The sequence below is a fragment of the Callorhinus ursinus genome, unplaced genomic scaffold (assembly GCF_003265705.2).
Source record: "Callorhinus ursinus isolate GAN/ISIS: 27379988/994484 unplaced genomic scaffold, GSC_fseal_2.0 scaffold2, whole genome shotgun sequence".
Taxonomy (NCBI): Eukaryota; Metazoa; Chordata; class Mammalia; order Carnivora; family Otariidae; genus Callorhinus; species Callorhinus ursinus.
The window spans coordinates 71020614-71036095 of record NW_027397064.1 but is presented as its reverse complement, the minus strand read 5'-3'; the positions used below and the strand labels follow the sequence as shown (position 1 = coordinate 71036095).

At 43.0% G+C, this 15482-nt stretch overlaps 1 protein-coding gene across 7 annotated transcripts in view; it reads right to left on the bottom strand.

The window, feature by feature from the left end:
* Nucleotides 1–15482, bottom strand: part of ACVR1 (activin A receptor type 1) — a 123108-nt gene that overhangs the window by 81842 nt on the left and 25784 nt on the right. Inside the window, exon 2 of one of the 7 annotated variants that reach the window (XM_073883872.1) lies at nucleotides 13154–13273. The exons of 5 other annotated variants lie outside the window; for them this stretch is intronic. The gene's annotated coding sequence lies outside the window, so the exon portion shown is untranslated. Of the gene's footprint in view, nucleotides 1–13153; nucleotides 13274–15482 lie in introns of those variants that run through there. One more of the 7 variants, XM_025855731.2, reaches the window with a different exon arrangement.

Below are 15482 nucleotides of genomic sequence, written 5' to 3'. Positions count from 1 at the left end.
GTCAAGAACACAGGTGACTCTGGGTCTACCAGAGACTGAGCAGCCTTGAACATTACAGTTCTTCCAACTCTGCTCCATCATGTTGATGGGATGACTGTAGGGAGTCATCAAGGTATGGTGAAGAAAACACTGAACTGAGGCGCTAGACATGTCCCTGCACCATAGTTGTGTGACACTGGGAAGTCACTTATCCTCTCTGGCATCCATTTTCCCTAATTATAAATTCAGAGTGGTGGCCCAAGTTGCTAAGTTTCCCTCCAGCTCAAAGATTCTGTTTAGATATTTCTTTACAATCGCTAGCAGGATTCCTCAAGAATTATGCCAACAAGAAAGGCTACATCTTTAATTAAAAATGGTTTTCCAATCTACTCCTGTACTATGGCATACAACCCACTCATCTAAAAACAAAAAAAAAAAGATAAAAATAACACTTTTCATTTAATTTAGCCATTGGGTTCTTAACTCACAGAGGTTTGCTTTTAATTTGCTTACCAATAATTTGCCAATGAAGGATAACTGAATGAGAAAATGCACAAAAAGAAGTAGAACAGTGTTGGGGGGGGGCTGTTCAAGAACAGTTTATCAAGGGGCATGAGAATATGCCTAGTTCCCAAGACAAGGAATCCAGATTAACAAAACTAAAGTCAGCATGTCCACCTCACCCACCACCCCAAATTTGCCAGTCTTCCTTTATGTCCTATCTCATGCAATGGAACCACCAACGAACCTTGATGACAAAGTTGGAAACCAAGGGGTTCACCTTACAAACCCCACCACTGCCTTTGTCCCAGCTCTTATGGTCTCCCACCAGCAATATTTCCAACTGCCTCCTTGGTGATCTCCTCTGAGTACGTGCCAACAGGGCAGTCAACACCCATTGAGCTTCCTCTCCTCTGCTTAACCACCAATGGCTCTCCTCAGCATGAGCAAATTCCTGATTTCCATGTCCTGGCCTGAGACCTCTCCAACCTCATCCAGTTATCACCCTACTGGTACTCCGACCCTAACTGCACCATACAGCACCCTGAAGACACCACAATCTTATTCACCTCCTGCCTTTACCCTTGTCCCCCCAAAATGTCTTTTTCCATCTGTCAAATCCCTACGCTTCAAGATCAGCTCACAAATCACTTCCTGATGGAAGCCTTCCCTGCCCCCATGCCTACACCCTGTCTGAGGTACATGCACTCTCATCTGTGGTTCCCAAACTTAATTATCATGGCATCTAAAAAGTACATTTTTTTTTTAAATTTCACTGCCTAGTGAGTCTGTGATTCCTAGAAGATAAGGAGTATTTTTTCAACTCTGAAACATCAGGGACACTCTTATAAATAAAAGATCCTTAATAAATGTTGATGGATGAATGGGTGAACCCTGATAATGGATTCAAAGCATAAGAGGGATTCTCCAAAGGAAATATGAACAATAAAAATTGAGAAATAATTACGCTAATGGGAAAAAAAAAAAAAAGAGGTAGGCCTACCAGGATCCACTTTTAGGGTTGTCATGGTTTTTAATTCAAGGCAAAAAAAAAAAAAAAAAAAAAAAAATCCCCAAATTCTAAATTATAGAAACTAAGAAAGAACTAAAGTGTTTATTTCATACAAAAAGACAATGTGTAAACTAAACGTATACACTAAACCTTAGTTTCCTACTGACTTACATATATATACAGGGAAGTATTCCCTACTCTAATACTTTAGAACATAATCTTTTTCTAAATTATATATATAGAAAAGTAACTTGAGAACAGCAGTTGAATACCACGCTAACACTGTAATACTACTGGAAACTAAGATGCTGTCAGTAAAATGTAAGAAGGAAGATGCTTCATTTTATAAGAAAAACATGCATTTTTTTCCCCAGAAAATTATTCCCGAGATGATCCCTTAGAGCCAGGCCCTGTACAAGTTCTCAAGGCTAGGCTCTCACTCCCTGGCCTCCTTCCAGGTGTCTTAGGTCAAGGTGCTGGGGGCCAGAGTGGGCAAAAGATGAGGTCTTCTTACCATGACAAGGCTATCTTCTGAATGGTTATTCCCCACTCCACTACCCATTTTCCCAGCCCCAACCTTTTTATACCACACAGCAGGAAGAAAAGAACACATACATAAACTGCTATAAAATGTAACTGAGCTTAATTTAAATAAGCATAAAGAAGGTAACAGAAAGGACGAAATGGCCAAAGCTGAATATTAAGGAAAAGAGAAGGAAGACCCAAGGAATAAACATGCATGTCAGTAGTACTCACTGGCTGGGATCACTTTAAGTTTACACATGAAATTGCTTAATGCATGAGTCATTTTAAATCATGACTATATTGATTCATTGAATATGTTCAAGCAAACCTGCAATGAAGATGACCTAGAAGTCTGGAGATGCAGATGATTCTCCAATCAAAACAATGGGGGTGGCAGATATATTTAAGAAAAATCAAAGACATAAAAAATAAGTATGTGTTTGGAAAAAAACTTTTTTTAAGATTTTTTTTTTTATTTATTTAGAGAGAGGGACAGCACGTGCTCGAGCGACAGCAAGAGCATGGGGGAGAGTCAGAGGCAGACGGAGAAGCGGACTCTCCCTGAGCAGGGAGCCCCATGCGGGGCTTGATCTCAGGACCTCGGGATCATGACCCGACATGAAGGCAGACGCTTAACTAACTGAGCCACCCAGGCACCCCTGGAAAAAAATTTAAATCCTGTCATTTTCTTACTACAAATGGGCAGAAGAAAGTGAGATAATTTATCAAAATTGGACATGGGTTTAAAAAAAAAAAAAACAGGTTTAGAATTTACTGTTCTGAAGGCTTATGTGACACAGTCAACAAACACTGGTGCCCACTGGGGGACTGGTCCAGGAGCTTGGCTTCTACCCTCACCCAGCGCACAGGATGATTGGGAGCCCGACCTTCAGCTTCTACTTCAATGCTCTTAGCTCTAAAATCAGTCTTACATGCTGATGGTTTCTTTTTGGGGTGATGAAATGGACTAACATTGGAGAGGTGACAGTTGCACAACACTGTGGATTTACTCAAAGCCATTGAATTGCACACCATGAAAGGGGGGATGTTACAGTATATGAACTAACTCAATAAAACAGTTTGTGGAAAAAAAATCAGTCTGAAAGCTCCGCAGCCCTTTTCCTGTACAGCTTTAGACCCTGAGTGTATGCTGGGCTCTTAACTACATAGACATACCATGTCTCCCACTTCATTTTTATGTAAAGAGCTGAAGCTTTGGAATCACACCGTTCAGTTTGGGAACTGAACCTAGGTCTGTCATTTCCTAGGCTCTGGAATCTTGAGCATGCGGCTCTCTGAGCCCCCGTCCCCACCTACCTATCAGAGGGGCAGAACAAGTCTGCTCAGACTGATGGTGAATGGCAAACAATTAAACTGGAAGGGGCTCTCAGAAAGGACATGTCAGCTGGTGGAAGAAAACTAAAGGGAAGACGCAGAAGCACGAAAGATGGGGCAAGCGAAGAGTAGGGACCGAGGCCAACCTACCTAGAATCAGGGCAAACCCCTCTGGAATCCTCTTTTGGGTTCCAATGGTGCTTTGAGGTCAGAGTGATGGGGGGGGGCCCTAGGCCTGCTCCCAGAAGCATGTGCTATTATTAGACTACATTATCTACAACACCTAAATTTCTGGATTCCTTACCCAAGGAATTTTCTATGAGTAACCACAAAACAGAGACATTTTCTATACTTTTAATCACCTCAAGAGTCATTAAGCATTCAGTCCGCTAATGGAATTATAGCCTCTTGATTTGGACTGCTATTAATTAGAACACATGGTTTTGCATCAGGATTCATTTTTTACAGATTAATTCTATATAATAAAACATGCCCGAAGTTGATTGTGTTAGCAGACTTTTCATCGCAAGCCTCAAGATTCCACACCTGTGATTTAAATTACATCAGCACAAGCTGAAACATCAGTTTTTCGATCATTTGTGATATTGCAACTCTTAAGAAACAACCTACCTGACAATGAATCCGAACAATCTATATTTACCATCAATAACCCAAATTCCCAACTGGGCCAGAATTTCTAATGTGAAATTAATTCTTCATAGTGGTTTTAATAACACCATTCTCACTTAAAATGTGTTCTGTTTGATCAAGTAACTGACCCCTTCAACAGATATACTGTGTATGTGTGTATTTGTGTACATGTGTATCTACACACACACACATTTAAAAACTTATCAACCTTATGCCGCACAGGTTTCTACCCTGGAAAAACAATTCAAGAAGAGCTAAAAAGACTAGCGAGTTGTCAGCTCTCCCCTCCCCCAGGTAGAAGCTACACTAGAGCCAACTACATTCTCACACTCAAAGATCCTTGAGAGACCAACGGGTTAACAAAGTAGTATTCTTCAGCTGCACATGAAAGCGCCTGAGGATTGCTCTCTGGTGGAACTGGAGAGTGAGCTGAGTATCACTGTGCTGGGATTCTTTCAATAAGACGACAGGACCACGAAAGCACAATACAGGATTAAAAGGAAGTAAAACATGAGCAACTGCCTCTGTTTACCATTCACACTGTCAACAATTCTGAGAAAAATTCTGCTGAGTTTCAGGTCACTAAACCCTCGTCCATTTTATAAATATTTGTCTCCCTGATTTTGCTTTCTTACTTTTTTAGATCCCAGAGGGAAATGATAATGTTCTCTAAGCTTTAGGATGGCTTATTTTCTAAAATTGGCAGGAAGGAAAGGCTAGCTTCTGCTAGCTCTAATTTTGAAAGCATTAAGTATTGAGGGAGAACTCTTAGGTAATAATTTTTTTAATAAAATGTTAGTTGTTTCATGAGCAGCATTTTTGTTGTTTCTACCAGCATTGCGGTACAGTCAGGTTTATTTTAAGACAACACACTCTAGCATAAATTCAACTGAGTCTCCTGGAACTTACAACCAAATTTAGACTGATTTAACACAACCACGAGGTGTCCTCCTATCATATTTCACTTTGGACATATGAAGAGCAGGTCAAATACATGTTTAGAAGCTATTTTAAATATGATTTTGTATGACCTTTCCTAGCATGCACATGCGTACACACACACACACACACACACACACACACACACAAAATGCTTTCACTTCTACTTCAGAGTTATACTCAACTCCTAATGCCTTTGGCAAAGACAAGATCCAATATGTAAGGTAATTAAGGGAAAAAAAGGCAAATAAATATGAATATTCCATGGAAGTAGTATGCCAGTTTTGGGAAAAGCTTCTAAAATTTCTGTATATGAATATGCTCTCAAGGGAGAGAGTGGTTCCTAACTATAGGGGTTTTTTGTACATCAAACATCAAGAATGGTAAGGAAACTAAGAATCTCACACCCACATCTGTGATTTCTCAAATACAGCATGATTTATGGATACATATTGTATGACTATATATTTAATCCACATATTAAAAACGCAACCATAACCTTTAATGCAGGCCCTAATTATGTTTTCTAGGAAATGACCAGCACTCCACAGCCTAACCCCTGCCATATCTTCCTTCTCCCCTAACTGTAGCTAAAACTCAGAACTGAGTCCAGACGGCCTAAGTTAGAATCCAGGCCCTGCAACTCACTATCTCTACAGCCTTGGGGGCATAACTTAATGGGCCTCATTTCCCTGAGTTGCAAAATTAAGATTTAAAAAAAAAAAAAAAGTTGTGCCTGCCTCACAGAGTTATTATAAGGATTAAGAGTGAATATATGTGGGCACCTGGGTGGCTCAGTTAAGCTTCTGCCTTCAGCTCAGGTCATGATCCCGGGGTCCTGGGATCGAGTCCTGCATCCACATTGGGCTCCCTGCTCTCGCTCTCTCTCAAACAAATAAAAAATATTTAAAAGAAAAAAAAAGAGTGAATATATGTAAAGCACTCAGAACAGAATCTGACATAAAAGCACCTGGAAGGGTAAGCCATTACTGCTGATGCTGATGTTACTATTACAACCATTATCTTAACTTTTGTGATACTCATTTCCTTCCTTTTCTTAATAGTTCTTACCTTTTAACAACTAAAAACTAGTTACTTTGGCTTGTCTTTGAATTCCATTCTGTTCTCACTCTGGAAGACATAACAGAAGGCATAGGGGAGTGTGGTGCTGAGTCAGCTCTAAAGTATGTCAAAACTTCTTTACCTCAATAATAAACAATAAATGACTTGTGATACGCACAACGGGCTGCCATCTAGCTCTGCCCCATCCACGGCAGAACTGAAAACCAATGGTAAAAGCAAGGATCCCTTAACCAGTAGGACTTATTGATAGACTCAAGAGAAAACTTCACACTGATACCAACTACGCAGACTCCATCCTTCAAGGGTTATCTAGGGAGGAGAAAACTGAATGCAATCACCACCAACCAACCAGCCCACGACACCTTTAATTTAATATACACTGCTATTCTTTGTCAATATGGATGCATATATGAACACCTATCAAAAATACTATGGAGCCATTTATACTATAAACTCTAAAAATGAAAACCAAAGAGTCACATCTGGAACTCACCCAAGTCCTTTAAAAATGTAAAATTAACACAGTGCTGGTCTGACATTTAGAAAAAGACAAGGTGGCAGAATAGTGTAAACATGCCACATTAAAGGCCATTCAATACCTAATATTAATCACTGAAGAATCCTATTTCCTCAGAACAGTATCTCTAGTTTGCCATCTAAATAAAAATTATACTAGGAAAGGCCACATACCTTTCCTATATAAAGAAAACAGTTTGCCCACGAACCTTACTTTGCCATCTTGAGTCATAAGAGAGAAGAGACCATGCTTGAGATAGCATGACCACCGGCCCCTTGGTGTGGCCTGGAAGTAGCTTGGGAGGGAGAGGTCTGCAGCCAGGCTCCTTGAGACCTACAATCCACATGGAGTTTCCAAAAGGGAAACACAGGTTGCACCTAAAATCAGATCTGCCTCTCCTGGCCCTGGCATAGTGCTTGACGCAGGGCTTGCACTCAAGGGAGTACGAATGTCTCTCCTCCGCCACAGAGCCTTCTGGGTGCCCCCACCCCCCCCCAACCAGCAGCATTCTGGACGGTCTAGAAAGAGAACTCCCCACACTCAAATATCTATTCCTTCCCTGTCACACACCAGAAATCAAAAAGTCAAAGTAACTTAGATTATAAAGTCACAGGAAACAGAGACCATACTAGGTCATCGGATCACCTCTCTTTTGAATTTTCAGAACTGCTTTTCTACACCACTCAAATAGCATTTCTTTCCCTTCACTGGAGACGGTTGGGGCTTACCTCACCTTGAGCCCTGAGACAGTTAAGTTCCTAAAGTGAGGTCTCCTGAATGCACCTTGCCTGGCTGGCTGGCCCGGGGTCGCAGGGGAGGCTTTACTCAGAGAATGGGCTCAGAAAGCACACAGAGAATGAATGTGACTAAGCCAAGCCTTTGCCACTCTCCAAAACGAGATACAGGCTACTAATTTTGAGCATGGGAATTCAAAGACGTCTGGGGGGAAACTACCGCATTACCTTAGTGACAAGTGACTATTCTACTGGCCCTTCAGCAGAACTATCAAACTTTAAGGCTCGTAACCCTTGGATACACTTTATATAAATTAACAATTTCTATTGTCAAAAACTCAAACTAACCCAGACAAATAGGCTTGGAAACTACCAGCCAACTTCATTCTGTGAGTAACCATTAAGTTTTAATCAGATGTGGTTCAATTTCTGGAACAGCGAGCATTAAGAAGGGCTCATCAAGGAAAATGGGCAAAAGCGGGGGCAGGAGGAGGAGGAGAACAAAAGAACCGCCCCCCCCCCCCGACAAAGCCAGTCATGTAACCGACTCTTGACTGAATACTTCTGCCCCTCTGTGCAGCTGTTGCCTCTTGCAGTTGGTACGAAGCACTGCCAGGCTGGGACCGGTTTCCAGTGAGGACAGCATTGTTTTATTGGCTACTTAGGCAGTGCACACACCATTAATGGAGTTTTTATCTCTCCATTTTCCTGTCAGTACAGAACCAGCCAGTCTGACTCTGTTATTATCATTAAGAAAGCTTTTTTTCTCCCCCCTCCCCACACACATCTTTAATCCAAACAACATCTGGGAACTTCAGCCTCTATCATATAAAAGGGAAACAGATTTAGAGGTTGGGGGGGGGAGGCGACAGTTCCATCCACACTGAACAACAACCAAATTCCAACAGCCAAACTTATCTAGAGCTACTCAGTATCTCTAACACGCTGTTCACTTCAAAAAGGCAAGGTTATTTCCCACCACATTGCTTTAAACTTCCTCTGGACCTTTGCTATATGAAAGTAATACCATTTTGACATGTAGCTTTTTAAAAGAAAAAAAAAAAGGAAAAAATTTACTACTGTTTTCTTGGGTGGCAAGTTCGTTGTGAAATCAAAGTCAAGAATAATATTTAAAAGGCGATTTTTAGAAGAATGTATTTTTTTTTTCAAAAAGGAAAAAAAATAAAGACCCTTCATGACACCTCACAAGCAAGTACATCTCCAGTGTACAAACTAATAGGAAAAAACTGGCACCATTAAACCCAGAAAATATGTCCTCCTGTAACAGACAGCTGTCTCCTCTGTAGTTTAAATGTGCTTTTTGCTTAGATCACTCCGTGAGTCATGGAATCAATACAGGAAAATGCACAGAGCCAGCCTCACTGCTGATTCCTACGGCACAGCAGGTTCAAGCCACACAGCTCCTCTGTCCCGTTCCCGTCTCCAGACCATGCACTGGGGGGAAATGTACACCCGCTTTCTACTTCATGCTTGAACGTGCCTCATGGGGTCCTCAATGCTGGTCTTTTCATCAAATTTCTTCTACGTCAGTAGAAACTAAAACTTACAGACCTCCCACATGCAGTTGTCAAGCAATCGCTTATGCTCTCCACCCCTGTCCCCCCCGCGTTTTCTAGAATGCACCGATAACAACTATACTTAGGTACTTAGGTTAGAAGGGATTTACTTCCCCAGAAATGCTCATCGCCACACAGAAAACACAATTAGAACTGAACATTTAGGAAAAGCCAAAATTTGAGAGTCAGCAACGGGTAATAGTTTATTTTTAATTTATCGTTTTGTTCCATTCAGCAAAAATGAGGGGAAATCACTAACTGTCTGCACCACAGACTCCTGCTCACTGGAAGCTTTGCCTTAGAGCCCCCCTCGCAGTCTGTTGTTAATGACGGTCTCAGTAACCTGATCCTCCCGCAGTGGGAGACTTGAGTAAGCACTGGCCTCTCTCTGCTCTCGCCGTTCCATTGTCCCACCCCGCAGGGCCAGCTGTTTTTGACAGCCAAATTGCTGCGTGCTGAGCAATGGATGCTGTCAGAGAAGGAATTTTCATTTCTATAATGCATAGGCCTCCGTGGACAAATTATACAGCTTATGGTGCTGGCTGCAGGATGCTGCTCCAGGCTTGAAGTGCTGCCAAAATGCAGCCTTTCCTTCCCTCTCCCCAGCCCCTGGCTGACGAGACAGTCACTCAGAATGCATCTGAATGGCCAGAGAGAAACAGAGCACGTGCTTTCAGGGACAAACAAAACATAGGTCAAGAATAGCTGTCCAGCTACAATCTTTGATGTAATGGCATACGGTGCAAGCTAATTGAGCTAATGTCACACCATAGAGCTACCTTGCATGGTATCCATTAAGATCTACTGTAATTTGATACCCTGCAGTGAGCATCCCTGGGGCATCAGCAAAATCACTGGCCCTCTGCTTCTACGGGATGCCAGACTTACCTAGAAAACACACCAAGAACTTACCGCTTCCTGAAAACCAAGGTGGTAACCATCAAGCAACAATCCGGGAAGTCCCAAAACAGTACTCTTTCACGGAAACAAAGGCTCCTGATAAGTGATTTACAGAATTATTTTGTAGGAACTGTTTGCCTCCCCAACACTACCCCCACTTCCAGCAACAACCCCTGACTTGGGTTGAGGCTATGCAGGGACACCTGCTTGAGTGCTGGGTCAACCCAGATCTAAAACCTGCCCTACTCTAGACTCTTCAGTATAGCAACGATCGGATTCTCATCGTACTGAGGCCAGTCTGGGTTTTCTGTCACTTGCAAATGCAAATTAACAGATGAACCATCATTCCATCCTAAGAACACCCACCGGTTAACACAAACACATATGTTATACCTTACCACGTCAGCAAGAAAAAGTTTTTGTATTTTTGGTTGTTTCCTGTGAGAACTTACTCTTTCACTTTTCCCTTCTAGTTCTTACACCCTAACGGGAGCTAAAATATGCAAAGCATCACCTGATTTTGCCCCTTCTGCAGGGTGAGCCTAAATCTCCAACCTGAATTCAAAGAGAGATGAGGAAGCTAAATTCATGACCTGCATTTTCTTTGGTGTCATAGATCTTAACACGACCCCTGGCCCGTGTGGCACAGAGAAAGTGGACTCTAGTTAGCAAGGGGTCCATCAGCACTGTGTCAATGAAGCCAACTCAGAGAAAGGCCAGGACATCATTGTAACCCTGACCAGGGGAGGGAGGGGGACACCCGCTCTTCTGCTAGGGGTTCAGGTCAGCCAAAGCACAAGCACCTGCAGGCTGCAAGCCGCCAAGGCCATCACGCGCGCCACATCCTGCAGCCGCCTGCTTTATCATTAACTACCGTCTGGCCAACAAGGGCAGGGTTCGGTTCAAGAACACCGGGAACTTTAAGGCAGGAGGCATATCCAGAACCATGGTGGGCTGAGAGCCACTCACTTCAACTATAAATATCCTCCTGGCTGCCGGCCCGACAGCAACCACAATTCCTGCTCCCTTGTTGGTAACAGAACTGCACGCCTTTTCCCCCCAAGAAATCCAACACAACCAGGAATGGTAAAAATTATGAAATGTGCACATGAGCTTACTCAATCTCCTGGCAAGCCTCGTTTCCCACCCTCTTCTCATCTGTACCTGGCTTCTGAGCCCCAAAGATCAAAATGAGGAGACTTACGAATAAGATCTCAGTTTGGCGCTTAGGATACACTGGAGGGCACAGGGTCAACATTTCAAAAGAAGGGAGAGAGGGAGGAAGGGAACAAGATCAACCCACTCTCAACCCCTTTGCATCACGACGACCATTATTAGGTTTGGATCCCAGACCCTGAGAGTCATTCTTTTATTGGAAAAAATGAGGGAGCAGGGTGCCCTGACTCCTCACCCGCAGGGAGCAAAAGGCAGCACAGGAAGCCCACTAAAACTGCTTAGACAGGGAAATCATGTAAATAAATGATGCACTTGTCTAGCTGCTTCTCAAGGACAATTAAAAAAAAAAAAAAATTCTCAAGACTGACTTGGGCTCAATGGCTGAAGATCCACCCAAAACCTGAATCAGAGTTCTCCCTCATACTTTAGGAGCAGTCATTCTAGGGAAATATCTTTTGTTACAGCCACTGTGGAAACATAGAAACCACAACGATCCAAACATTGAGGAAGACCCTGGATAATATCTTTTGTACCATTTCATCTCCAGCACCTGGCACAACAGAGAGCTGGCATTTCCACATGCCATGCCGCAGCATGGATGGATCTCTCTTCCAAACAACTTCCTGACCCTTAGGAAAGGCCAGTCCAAAAAAAAAAAAACAGCAGAGAGGAGAGGGCATTCTGAACCCTACCAAGTTCACTGCCTTTCCTCCCCCTGGTCATTCATGCACTTGACCCATCTGTCCTGAGCACCCACAAGGAGCCAGGCACTGTTTTAAACTCTGGAGGTATACAAGCAAATGTGACCAAGTTCCTACCCTCATGCAGAGGTTACATTCAGGCAGAAAACTCCATGTGGAAGTTCTTTCATGCATCTAACCACATGTCTTCTGCTGTAAGGACCTATATCTGAGAGAGTCCCTCCATTATAAGAACACATGCCCCTATCTATAAGGAATTCTTCAACTCATGAACCAATTAACTCTGGAAAAAGTCCTCCACATCCAGTCACAAAACCAAAGTTCAGCATCAGCTGATGGCCCAATTTACTCAATTTCTACCACTCTGTGCCCCTTCGTTCTTTTTCCTCTGAAATGATCTGATACACAGAGGGGCTTAAGGAAAGTCATTTTAATCCAAAATGTTGCCTCTGGGCAAGGATCTGTTCCAAGGTTCATCTACTACGGTTTCTTTTTTCAACCTGAAAACCAGTGAGGCAGTGTATGAATCGAAGCTTCCCTAGTACAAAGAACAACGTATTTAATCACATCTCTATTATATAAGCCAAGTGATACAGAATAAAATTCTCAGACTTTAACAGTCACAAAATTACTCCTAAAAATATGAATTTAACACTCATTGAGCCATACCCTACAGTCTACCCTCCCATTGACTTTGGAGGCAGAGGCCTTGAACTAATGAGAAATATAGCTTTACAAAGCTAGCACAATACCTGCCTCCACTCAGTAACAGTAAGTGTATTTTTATTCCTGCCATTTTTCTGTCTTTCTACAAACAAACCAAATAAATAACCATACAGCCAGATTATAAGGACTGACATATTCAATACAGCATTACCCACACACACTGGTCCGTTTCCTAAATCCTGCAAGTTAGGATCTTACCATGGGTAACTTGGAAACATTCCTTAATATCACTAGAATCCCAGTTTTCCCTGCAAAGTGAACAAGAACAGCAGCCACAACTTTTTGAACATTTCTCAGGTACCGAATAGGGCTATGAGATTTGCATGTACATTATCACACTTGATCTCTCCAACATGGAAAATGATGCAATAGGAATGATGATCTCCATTTTACAGATGACAAAACTGAAGCTCAAAGAGGCTAAGTAACTTCCCTAATGTCACAAAGCTGCCAAGTGGCAGAATGAAATTCAAACCCACACTTGCCTGAAACCATCAGCCATTCTTACCCATTCCACTAAAGTCTCTGCGTCATGGGGGGGGGCGGTGCCTGGGTGGCTAAGTCAGTTAAGCAACCGACTCTTGATTTCAGCTCAGGTCACGATCTCAGGGTCCGAAGATCAAACCCTGGCCGGGCTCCTTGCTCAGCGCCGAGTCTGCTTGTTCCTCTCCCTCTACCCCTCTCTCCCCACCCCCACCCCACGCATGCCTGCATTCTGTCTCTCCCTCAAATAAATAAATAAATAAAAGCTTTTTTCAAAAAAAGTCTCTGCATCATGGCAGAGGACTAGCACGTACCTTAGGGAGCCACCTTGCCACAGACTGCTGTCACCAAAAGCAATGGTGACATGTCACAGACTCGACCAGTTATATGAGGATTCATGGATATAATAAAACTCCAGATGAAGATATCATAACCTTGAAAACACCAAAAAGGCTGAAAATCAGTCCCCTTCACATGCTTAGTACAAAAAAACACCAGGGTACCACTTAAAACTTGAACAGGGTTAGACTCCCAGCATCCATTCAAAGTAAGACTGAGACTGAAGAAAAAAAGGTGTTATCAGATAACCTTGAAATTAAGCCAAATGAAGAAAAGAAAACAGTTGGGAAGGCAGCTGTGCTTACAGGGCAAGCCAAGGAGAGTGAGCCCGTAGGGCGGGGGGCACGGTAACGCTGGCTCCGCAGGGAAAGCATGGCTGGGGGCTGCCCTGGGCAGGGCGCTCCACTGTGCTGAGGGAGACTGAGTGTTGGTGCCTATGAGAACGGTCTTCTAACTTTGGAGAATGCCCTGGAAAGGATTCCAGTGATGCCGAAGACTTCCAAGAGACCAGGTAAGACAAATTCCAGACGGTGACGGATGGATCTGCCAAGCGGCCTCCGAGCTTTAACTGGCAGAGCTCCAAAGCCATTGTCCCCACCAGGTGTGCCCTGCCTTGCAGAGGCGTCTGCGCTCTGTTTCAGAACTGCCCCCTCCCAACTACTCACTTAAGGTTTCTGAGAAATAAAAAGCTCCCCCTAAAAAGAACACGAGAAATTAATAAACAAAAAACTTGCACTGAGAAAGATCACTTGCTATATTTCAAGAGCACCCTGACAATCATCATGCCAGGGCTTTTACATGCCACCTTCTGTTTTATTTAAAAAAAAAAAAAAAAAAAAAAATCCTTATCATTTCTTGAGCTCCCTGCCAGGAGCTAAGGGTTGCATAGCAAAAGAAACCTTCTTGCCTTCAAGGGCAGGAAGTATCCATTAAAGCACAAAATAACAGACAGAGAGGAGGAGTTCTGAGTCTATAGTTATGCCACTAATGTCAAGAGGTCAAAGAAATAAACCACGACTATGAGCTGAGATGTGTAGTGGGTTGAATGGTGGCCCCCCAAAAGATATAGCCACATCCTAATTCCTAGAACTTGTGAAGGTGACTTTATTTGGAAAAAGGGTCTTTGCAGACATAACTAAATTAAGCATCTTGAGAGGAGATTGTCCTGGATTACTCGGGTGGTTCCTAACTCCAATGCCAAGTGTCCTTACAAGAGATGCAGGCTGCTGCACTGGAGACCAGAGAGCGAAGCCTGAACGCAGAACATGCGAGACACAGCAACCGCAGTGTCGATCTAGGTCAGGTTAATTGTATTGGTTAATAGGGGAGACACCAAAGATGTCTGAGTGAGGGAATCAAATGTGCAATGTAGTGTTCAAGGAAAATTAATGTAATGTGAAAAAGGAGAATGAACTAAAAAGCAAACATCCAACAGAACTTCCTGTTGTGAAGAAAGATTCTTTGAAGAACAGAAACCAAGTATCCAAGTTCTAATCCCCAGAATCCGTGAACGACCTTATATGACAAAGGAACTCTGCAGATGTGATTAAACTAAAGATCTTGAGATGGGGAGATTATCCTGGATTAGCCGGCTGGCCTTAAATGTAATCACAAGTGTCCTTTTAAGAGGAGGGCAGCGGGAGGCTCAACTAGAGAGCAGTGCAACAATGGAAACAGAATGAAGGGATGTGCTCTGAAGACTGAGGAAAGGAGCCACAAGCCAAAGGAAAGAGACTCTCCTCTCAGAGCTTCCAGAACCTTAAGAGAACACCTTCGTGTTGTTTCAGGATACTACGTTTGTCATGATTTGTTACAGTGGCAACAGCAAACTAAGTTTTATATTTTCTTCTCTGAAATTCAGATAAACCTTTCTTACCCTGAACTCCTCCAGAAATGATTCTTTCTTGCTTCTCTCCTTGGCTCACCTATGCTGGTCCTGTTTCATTCTTCCAAAATTCATATTCAACATCCTCTATTTTAACACTTCCTAACTCAGCTGCTTTAGACCTTTGTGCACTTCAAAAGTCACCATTATTACCTAGATATGCTGTATAATGCAGAAGTTGGAGACAATCCACTAATTTACTCACCCACCCACCTTGTTCCAGAAAGGATTTAAGAACAAACTCTTTCCGGGGCGCCTGGGTGGCAGAGGCAGTTGGGCGACTGACTCTTGATTTTGGCTCAGGTCATGATCTCGGGGTCATGGGATCAAGCCCGCGTTGGGCCCCGTGCTCAGCACAGAGTCTACTTGAGACTCTCAATCTCTCCCTCTGCCCCTCCTTGACCCCTCATGCACGCGCA